General features: G+C 38.5%; 1 long non-coding RNA gene across 1 annotated transcript in view; it reads right to left on the bottom strand.

Moving 5' to 3' along the window:
• The window catches only part of LOC106874691 (uncharacterized), a 20,120-nt gene that overhangs the window by 6,374 nt on the left and 3,360 nt on the right, over nt 1-10,386 (bottom strand). The window contains exon 2 of the long non-coding RNA XR_001410033.2: nt 6,313-6,398. This is a non-coding gene — a long non-coding RNA (uncharacterized LOC106874691). The remainder of the gene's footprint in view (nt 1-6,312; nt 6,399-10,386) is intronic.

Genomic DNA, 10,386 nt, shown 5'->3' with positions numbered 1-10,386 from the left:
ATATATATATATATATATATAGATATATATATAGAGAGAGAGACGATAAGAAAATGGATGAAAAACAACAAATAGAAGTGTGCCTTCAGTGCTAAAAGGCCATTATGTAATTCGTTAAGCAAGGTGAAGATAAGAATAAGTTTACAGCTGTTTCTGTGTACCATGTTGAGGTAAATATGTATTTAACTCGTTGCAAATGGTAGACGTCATCAGAACGAAGAAGGCGGCGATAGGCAAAGACAAGAATAGAGCGAAAGATAGAGGGAGAAATCGGAAAAGAAAATGTTCAATGATTCAAAAGTCTTACATTATAGTTGGGTTCAAAGTTCATTAAATCCATTGTGAGAGAGTTGAAGAATAGGGGTCGGTTGAATTTGAATTCTTATAGTTAGTTATTAGCATGACTTCCACGTGTTCGGCTAGTTGGCTGCCGGTATAATCTGAGTGAGTTATCCCTAATTAGGGATATCTATGTGGTTAATAGGAGCTATGTGTTACTAATTTATAAGTTGTGGGCAGTTCATATATTTGTAAAGGAAGCCGTAAATAAGGGTAAAGTTTATATCTAGAAGGAGTACGATTTAGAGGGTAAAGACAAAGTACCGGAATAATATGTAAATATTGCTAATGTGGCGAATAATTTAGAAATAGATGTTAAAATGTTATTTTCAATTGAAGATCCCATAGGTGTGTCATTTTTTGGTACATGCTGTGTGTTTGTATTTCGGATTGATATCTTTGAGTAAATCCTTGAAGGTGGTGACCCAGCATGGCCACAGTTCTTTGATTGCAGCAAGAAGATAAAAGAATATCTAACTAATATATATATATATATATATATATATATATATATATACACCCATATACAATGTATATAATCTTTCTTATATCTTTAACTTGTTTCAATCATTAGATTGTGGCCATGCTGGGGCAGCTCCTTGAAGAATTTTAGTTGAATTAATCAACCCCAGTACTGGTTTTCTCTTTTATATGCGGTACTTATTCAATTGCCTCTTTTGCTTAAGTGTTAAGTAACAAGGATGTTAAATACACCAATGCCAGTAGCCAAGCAGCAGTGGGGGACACACTCACAGACATAAATACACACATCTATCTATATGTCTATATTTATATGCATATATTTATATGTGTATATATATATATATATATTTATATATATATATAATTATATGTATTTATTTTCTCTTAGTTAACAATTAACTCTGACAAAATAAATTGGTTAATAGATACCAGGGTAGCATTCGGTAATAATGTCTTACGGTTGAGTTGGTTCTTATGTGTTTCCCTGAAGAGAAGATTAAATCTTTATCAACATCACACATTCCTTCGGAATGAACCAAATGTAATCTTCGAAACATATGTCGGAAATAAAAGAAATCATTTAACACATGCGTATAACTCTATTTATTTAATCTTATATATATATGTATATATATATATCGTTCATCACGATATATATACATATATATATATATATATATATATAAGATTAAATAAATAGAGTTATACGCATGTATTAAATGATTTATTTTATTTCCAACATATGTTTCGATACATACAAGGGGATCCTGAAAAGTTCCTGGATGCAAAGGTGTCACGAAAGGCCTGTTTGGTGGCCCAACTTTCTGAGTTCTTTTACAGGGCTTAGAAAAACTGAAACACTGCTCCAAGAAGTGTGTGAATTTTAGAGAGGAATATGTTGAAAAATATCATCACTAACAGATCCACCTGCATTTTGCTTTAGCCAACTTTGCAGCAGCCTGATAATGCGCTTCATATAGTTTCCGTCTACCAAACCCATTCACAAGGATTTGGAAAGCCTGAGGCTATAACAGAAGAGGCTTGTCCAAGATGCCATGCAATGGGACTGAACCCAGAACCATGAGGTAGGGAAGTAAACTTCTTTCCTCACAGGGAAGTGAATATCATCTGCATGTTCACAATAACCAATTGTATGTATTTAGATGTTTTACTTTGAATAAAGTATACATAGCATTTGAAATTTCTGGAGACTTATTCTTCATAAGCCTTGTACTTATTCTATCGTTCTCTTTTGCCGAACCGCTAATGACAGGGACATAAGCACACCAGCATCGGTTGTCAAGCAATGCTAGGGGGACAAACAGACACACACACATACATATATAAATATACATATATACGACGGGCTTCTTTCAGTTTCCGTCAACCAAATCCACTCACAAGGCTTTGGTCGGCAAGAGGCTATAGTAGAAGACACTTGCCCAAGATGCCATGCAGTGGGACTGAACCTGGAACCATGTGGTTGGTAAACAAGCTACTTACCACACAGCCACTCCTGAACAAATTTTAACAAAATATGTATTTGAATAAATTTTAATATTATGATTAGCAAAAGTGAAACAGGTCGACAAACACAATGCAAAATACATTAAAATTATGTAAAGTGTGTGCATTTTCCATCATCATCATTTAGCATCCATTTTCCATGCTGACATGCGTTGGACGGTTTGACTGGGGGCTGGCAAACCAGGAGGCTGCACCAGGCTCTAGTCTGATCTGGCAATGTTTCTACAGATGGGTGTCCTTCCTACCACCAACCACTCCGAGAGTGTAGTAGGTGTTTTTATGTGTCACCGGCACTGGGAGCCAGTAAGACGGCACTGGAAATGACCCACGCATAAATGGTGGTTATTGCGTGACACCAGCAATAATTTTCGTCTGATTTATGTATATTACAAATCACCATGTGGGGATAATCAAAATTCCTCCCTTTCTGTTACTACACACACATACATATATATATATGTATTTATCTACAGGTATACCTCGTCCTAAGTCATTAATAGCTTCCAGGAGACACAACTTAAGTCAAATTGCTTGTCCATAGGCTAGACTAGGCCTGCCCTAGCCTAGCCTAAATGCTAATAGCCATTCCTCAGTGCTATATCTATTTATGAATGTATTTTTGATAAGACATGGTTAATAAAAAACCTATTTTAAGTGTCCAAACAAATCATCATCATCGTTTAACACCCGTTTCCCATGCTGGCATGGGTTGGACGATTTGACTGAAGTCTGGAGAGCCAGAAGGCTGCACCAGGCACCAATCTGATCTGGCAATGTTTCTACAGCTGGATGCCCTTCCTAATGCCAACCACCCCAGGAGTGTAGTGGGTGTTTTTACGTGTCACCAGCAAGGGAGCCAGCCAGGCGCTACTGGCATTGATCACGTTCGGACAGCGCTTTTTACATACTATGTGTATATATATATATATATATATATAATGTATGTATAAATGTATTTGTACAGGTGTATATTCATTTACTTTTTCAGTCATTTGATTACTGGAATAACGTCTTAACGTGTTTTAGATGAACAAATCGACCCCAGAATTTATTGTTTGCCAGACTAGTATTCATTCTGTCACTTTCTCTTGTCAAACCGCTCGATTACAGGGATGTAAACACACCAACATCAGTTGTCAAGTGAGAGTGAGGGGGGACAAACACAGACACAAAGACAAACATAAGTATATACATATATATATGAGGGCTTCTTACAGTTTCTTATTTCTTTATTGCCCACAAGGGGCTAAACACAGAGGGGACAAACAAGGACAGACAAAGGGATTAAGTCGATTACATCGACCGCAGTGCGCAACTGGTACTTATTTTATAAACCCCTTATAAAAGGATGAAAGGCAAAGTCGACCTCGGCGGAATTTGAACTCAGAACATAGCGGCAGACAAAATACCGCTAAGCATTTCGCCCGGCGTGCTAACGCTTCTGCCAGCTCATTTCTTTCAGTTTCTGTCTACTAAATCCACTCACAAGGCCCTGGTTGGTACAGGGCTATAGCAGAAGACACCTACCCAAGGTGCCACACTAAGCCCAGAACCATGTAGTTGGGAGGCAACAGTAAAAAAAAAAGGAAAAAAGTATTTTAAATTTACTGATACGTAAAATTTGGTGGTGTTTTTAACGTTCCACCTGCACAGGAACCAGGTATGAATGGTCCCATATTCTATTAGAGGTTGAGAAGAGGGAAAACAGGGAGAAGGAGGCTTAGGTTGAATTCATGCATAGGCTCAGGGAAGAGATTAAAATCCCTTTATGTTTGTCTCTGAAGATGTTACAAACTAATTATTTGTAACTAAATATCTGTATGAACTTCTGAATGACACCAACCTCTGTTGAATATATTCAAAGAGGGAAAAAAAATGTGAAATGAAAGGAAACGAAGGGAAGGTAAGAAATGTTAAGATATCAGTGAATAGTTTGGGCCTAAATAGGGGCAGCAGTATACGGGCTTTCATTAGTTAGTAGCCATACATCATCATCATCATCATCGTCGTTTAACGTCCGCTTTCCATGCTAGCATGGGTTGGACAATTTGACTGAGGACTGGTGACCCAGATGGCTGCACCAGGCTCCAATCTGATCTGGCAGAGTTTCTACAGCTAGATGCCCTTCTTAATGCCAACCACTCCGAGAGTGTAGTTCCTAACGCCAACCACTCCGAGAATATGTGAGTAGTTCACACACAAGGGTATACATCTGTACAGACAAACAATGCTGTCAGCATCAACTGAAGGAAAACACCTACCATCGCTAACTGGCAGACATTCACCCACCATTAAAATACATGTATGATGGTCATCAAGAAAATATAGGATGTTTTATTCTGCATTTCAACATCTTTCGGCTCTTTTCCCTCCCAAAGTAAGACCAAGTTTTCTGGTCTCTCACCAAGAGGAATTTCATAAGGTCTAGACAATCATTCTACCCACCATAACCTGTGGCCTATGCCAGGGGTGTAACCCGCCCACTTATGTGTACCTTTCTTTCATTGGACACTAAACCCTGCTTGCGAAAACCTGTTGAGGCAAGTGAAATCGAAATCAAATTCGATGACTGGCATCCGTGCCAGTGGAACACTAAGAGCTCCATCCAAACGTGATCGCTGCCAGAGCAGTTGACTGGTTTTCGTGTTGGTGGCACATAAAAAGCAATATTCGAGCGAGATTGTTACCAGCATTGCCTTACTGGCACATGAAAAAATATTCGAGCAAGGTCGTTGTCAGTGCCGCTGGACTGGCTCCTGTGCAGGTAGCACATAAAAAATACCACTTGAGCGTGGCCATTGCCAGTACCACTTGACTGGCCCTCGTGCCGGTGGCACGTAAAAGCACCCACTACACTCTTGAAGTGGTTGGTGTTAGGAAGGGCATCCAGCAGTAGAAACTCTGCCAGATCAGATTGGAGCCTGGTGCAGCCTTCTGGTTCACCAGTCCTCATTCAAATTGTCCAACCCATGCCAGCATGGAAAGCGGACGTTAAACGACAATGACGACGACGACAATGATGATGATTCTGTAACTATGATAGTCCTATAATACTGCTTTTCAAACTTTGTTAATCATGGCACATTTTCATTTACTAAGAATATTTCAATGTCCCCTTCCATTGTTGTGATTCAATGCCTGTCAATTCTAATGTCTTTTCAGTTAATATCAGATCAGAGTAATTTTGTTCTGGGTCCTAGTCTCGACATGGGTGAGTACTTACCACAGAACCACAATAAGTGAATATCTCATGCACCACCACTTCACTTTAGTTTCTCATCCCACCTTTATCACATGGCTTCAAGCAATATATTGAAGTCTCATATATATGTACTGCCATTGACTCCTTGGTCCCCGGTCCTTATAAAACTTTCTATTCCACAGCTTATTCCCATGGGTGGTACTATCCTCTTTGAGAAGCCCTGATCTATATTCTAGCAGACAGTATCCCATCTACTGACTATCAAGTCATAATCAACAACCATCTTTGTCTCTTTGAGTATCTTCATCTATCTATTCAATGAACACCAGTACAGTTGTATAAAGTTAGATTAAGCCGGAGGTGGATTCCCATGTGACAAGTTTTGCAAAAGAAATGGTGTAGGTCCTGTCATCAGGAAATCCTTCAACTGTTTGTGACAAGAAGACTTCTTGACAAAGTTACCATCCATTTAATGTCTCCATCTGTCTCTCGTCTGTTTGACTGAATATTTCCTGCCAGAATACTCCATTGCAGTGTGTGATACGGGCTTCCCTCTTTCTCTCTCTCACACATTCCGTCGAGTCCGACATGCTTAAAGGTTTGGTTGAGTATTTATAATAGCTACCAATGATGGAGATCAGAAGAAAGAGGTGAAGAAAGAAGTGAAATATGAACAAATACATGTGGTTAGGAAGATTTCAAATTGTGTATACAATAATGAACAAATAGCCAACTTTGAGAAGGCAATACAATGAACTTACGCTTTCTGAATGTTGTTCTATCATGTTTTTCGCACCTTCCATGTCACAGGCTTCAATTTTTTCTATGATTCCTTTAATGTCCATGTCTTTTGAATAAAAAAAAATGTGAAAAAAGAAAGAGAAACAGTTTTTAAAACTTATAAAATAAGGTAAACAACAATATACAGAAGTTGAAGGTTCTAAAATCTGGAATAAGATAACTTAAATATTGGAAAATTCAGCTTATATCAAGTATTATTTATAGCTGAATGTTCTTCTTGACACTAATAAACCTAACAACAGCCATTGTGTTGTGTCTCTTGGTTAGCTAAACCCTGAATACTGGAATGTACAGGCTGTTGCATAGTCAAACCGTCCAACCCATGCCAGCATGGAAAACGGACGATAGACAACGATGATGATGATACGTCTATGTATATACACGTGTGTGTGAAGCTGTATGGCCCAGTGGTTAGGGTGTTGCCCTCACAATGTCTAGATTGTGGGTTTCATACTCAGACAGGATGTCATGTGTTCTTGAGTAACATGCTTCCTTTCTGATTGTTGTAAATGGTTAACCCTGTCATGGACTCGACTTCCAAATGTTGGCATCATTCGAAAGCTAAAACGATGGCAAAGTGCATTGTGATCAATGATGTGAGGATATGTAAATGGAACCCTTCCCCACTTAAATTCCGATTCTGAAATAAAATTTTCAAAAGTTGCAACTTTAAAATTTCAATTTAACCCACCCATTCCCCCTTCCGCAGTTCTTCATTTTTCCCTTTTTAGAGAATTTTTTTTTTTTTTTTTTTGGCGAAATACGTACAAAAATGCGGAGATTATGATTCTGAAAAAGATTTGTTTGTAAAATTCCAATTTTTCGAAGAAAACAACAAATTTACCCTCTCCCTCTCAAGCAGGCTATTCACATGCAAGAAATAACAGCCAAATCTCACAAAACTGCGATAACATAATGAAAGAAATGTGTAATCAATCTACTCACCTTTCTGCAAAGATTTCTTTCAGAGTAATTTCCCGCAATAATATGACAAAGTGAAATTAAAGTGTTCATTTTTTTTTTCCCCCCAACAGTTACAAAAAAATATGAGTTTTGTCGAGATGTGTGTTTGGGGAAGACACGGTGGTGGAATTTAGTGGGGATAAACCTCCGCAATGTGTTTGAGAAATGGATAGAAATTTTGGAAGTTTTCCTTCGCAGTAAATCCATACATTTCTCGATACACTGATTCATCGACACAGGACCATTTCATGTCGCCCGATGATCCAGTCACATACTTTAGCTGTCTTTTGATATGGGACCCATAGGCCTCAATGTGGTTCGCACAAGTGCCAGTTTAAGGGTCGACAAAATTCTTTGAATGGTTAACCATTCTGTGAATGTAACCCAGCTGTTTTAAGTTCCTATAGCTGGCCCATTTGCCTGTATGTATTATAGTACCGGGTAACACATTTACAATTATAACAGCTTCTAGTGTTGCTGCGCTTCTGTTGGGTACACGCTGTAGAAACCCTTTTTTCACAGTGGTGTCATACCACCCGACAACCCACGTTTGATGGCCTATTCTCCCTACGTTGTTCTTCCTTTTAAAGAGCAGGCTCTCATCTAGTTCTACTTCATGACCTGGACCACGGAGCGGTGTTTATTTTCTTTCTTTGTAAAATTAAAATTTTACAATTTTTTTGATCATAATGATCTCCGTATTTTTCTACCTATTTCACCAAAAGATATTTCTAAAATAAGTGGAAAATGAAATTTGATGGGAGGGCAGATTTAAATTTTGAAATTTTTTTCTTTGACAATTCGTATTAAAATTTTGAAAATATGTTTCTAACATGTCAGGTTTTCTGTTTACATACTTTTTGAGTCTGCTATTTTTATGCATGCGTGAAACATTAGTAGAAAAAATACTGGATCCTTCTGATTTGGCGGACACTATTGGTTTTCTAACGAAACACTTTCAAACTTGGGATACTGGTAGAATGTGTCATATAAAACATCTTTTTCTCTTAGCCTTGTTAAAAAAAGTTTGCATATTGCAAATTATTTCATGTTAAAAGTTGTTGTATTTTGGTAATTTCAACCAATCACTGACGTCTATTGAGGTGAAAACAATTACTGCTGTGGTTTGTCAACAACACGTTCTGGCAGTGTAATGGGATCTTTTCCCTTGAATAAAATTAGTGCCATTGTTTGTCAACAACAACTATCGGTGGTAATTATTTATGACATCGTTCGTGCGTTTGTGCTGGTTTTAGCTTTAGGGTTTTAGGGTTAGGGTTCGAGTTTTAGATAAAATGAAGACAGGCAACGAACCAGTTGAAAAGAAGATGAAGGTGGCTAATGACCAAGAGAATGAAGCTGATAAGTCAAAAGAAAGTAAAAATAAATGCACTACCAACTGCCGCGACAAACGTCTTGGTATCAGTGAAGACGAAGCTGAGAAAATTTTGCAATCAGATGAAATTGGAGGTCAAAGAACCCGCTCAAGATCCCTTGTTCAGACTCCTGAACAGAGCACTCGTAGTAGAAAATTAGTGAACCCTGCAAAAGAAACAAAGCCTGAAGCCACGCCCGGGCGGAAAGAGAAGAAAGCTACCTCGGGAGGAGATGCTGCACCTGCCGCTGCTGATGAAGAAGTAAAGGCTGAGGATGCAGAACCCGTTGAGAAGGAGGAAGCGGCTGCTGAAGATGAGGTCAAGGAAGAAACTGCTGACGGCGAAGTGAAAGAAAACGATGAACATGAGAAGTAAAATGATGATTCTAAAGCAGAAGAAACTGATGAAGAAGTGAAAGAAGAGGAGAAAGCTAATGAAGAAAGTTCCAAGGAAGAGAATGCTGGGACAGAATAGATATTCTGGGTTTTAGGGTCAGGGTTAGGGTTTGCGTAATTCAAAAGGATTACCAGGGACTAACAATATATACATCGCCACAAATTATTGTTGACAAAGAACAGCAGTAAGTGTATTCAGCTGAATAGACATCAGTGATTGGTTGAAATTACCGAAATACAACAATTTTTAACATGAAATAACTTCAAATATAAAAATTTTTTCTCTATTCTATAAGATAAAATATACAAATATACGAAGTTTTAAAGTGTTTCGATAGTAAGGGAGTAGAGAAGTTAATAGGTTCGCGTAAGTGCACCGATCCGTACATTCGCTTATGCAAACCTATAGACTTCTCTACTCCCTTACTTAGCGGTCTAAAACTCTTTTGTCTTAATGACGGTTACCACACAGTAATTTCTCTTTGTTTAACGGTCATTTTTCACGGGAATTTTCAATGACCGGATAACTCAAGAGATGTTAGCGTGGGCTTCCACCCCGGCATCCGAAACTCGGAATTTTATCATAGCTACCGAATAAGTGTCACATATTTTTACATGATAGATCACTGACCACTACATTTATATTTTTTTCTCCTTATTTCTTTCTGTGTTCCTTTCAGTTGAAGAGTGTAGCTCGAAACGTTAAAGACTTTCTCTATTCTCGAGCGTTAAACTAATACATCCTTTTGTTGTTTACACCACCTGTCCACGTCTGATGTTGTTTTTTTCGTAAATTCTCCCATATATATATATATATATATATATATAGCAGTTGTCAAGCAATATCGGGGATACACACACACACATGAATATACAAATATATACAACGGTCTTCTTTCTACACACACGTGTGTGTGTGTGTGTGTGTGTATATCATCATCATCGTTTAACGTTCGTTTTCCAAGCTGGCATGGGTTGGCCGGTTTGGCTGGGGTCTGGGAAGCCAGGAGGCTGCACCAGGCTCCAGTTTGAGATGGCAGTGTTTCTACAGCTGGATGCCCTCCCTAACGCCAACCACTCCGAGAGTGTAGTAGGTGCTTTTTACCTGCCACTGGTAAAAAACTGTCGGTATACCACATCAGATAGTTTGAGAAGCACTGGTGTACTGGAATTGAACTCAAAACAACGTTGGTAGGAAGAAAACTTCTTACCACACAGCCACGCGGACCCGAACGCGCAGTCGCGCGTCCGCGCTAGCTAGTCTTGAGTGGTCGATCCTAACCCTAACCCTATCCCTAAC

This window comes from Octopus bimaculoides, chromosome 29 (assembly GCF_001194135.2).
Source record: "Octopus bimaculoides isolate UCB-OBI-ISO-001 chromosome 29, ASM119413v2, whole genome shotgun sequence".
Classification (NCBI taxonomy): Eukaryota; Metazoa; Mollusca; class Cephalopoda; order Octopoda; family Octopodidae; genus Octopus; species Octopus bimaculoides.
Note: the sequence above shows the minus strand (reverse complement) of the source record. Positions and strands in the feature narration are given on the sequence as shown.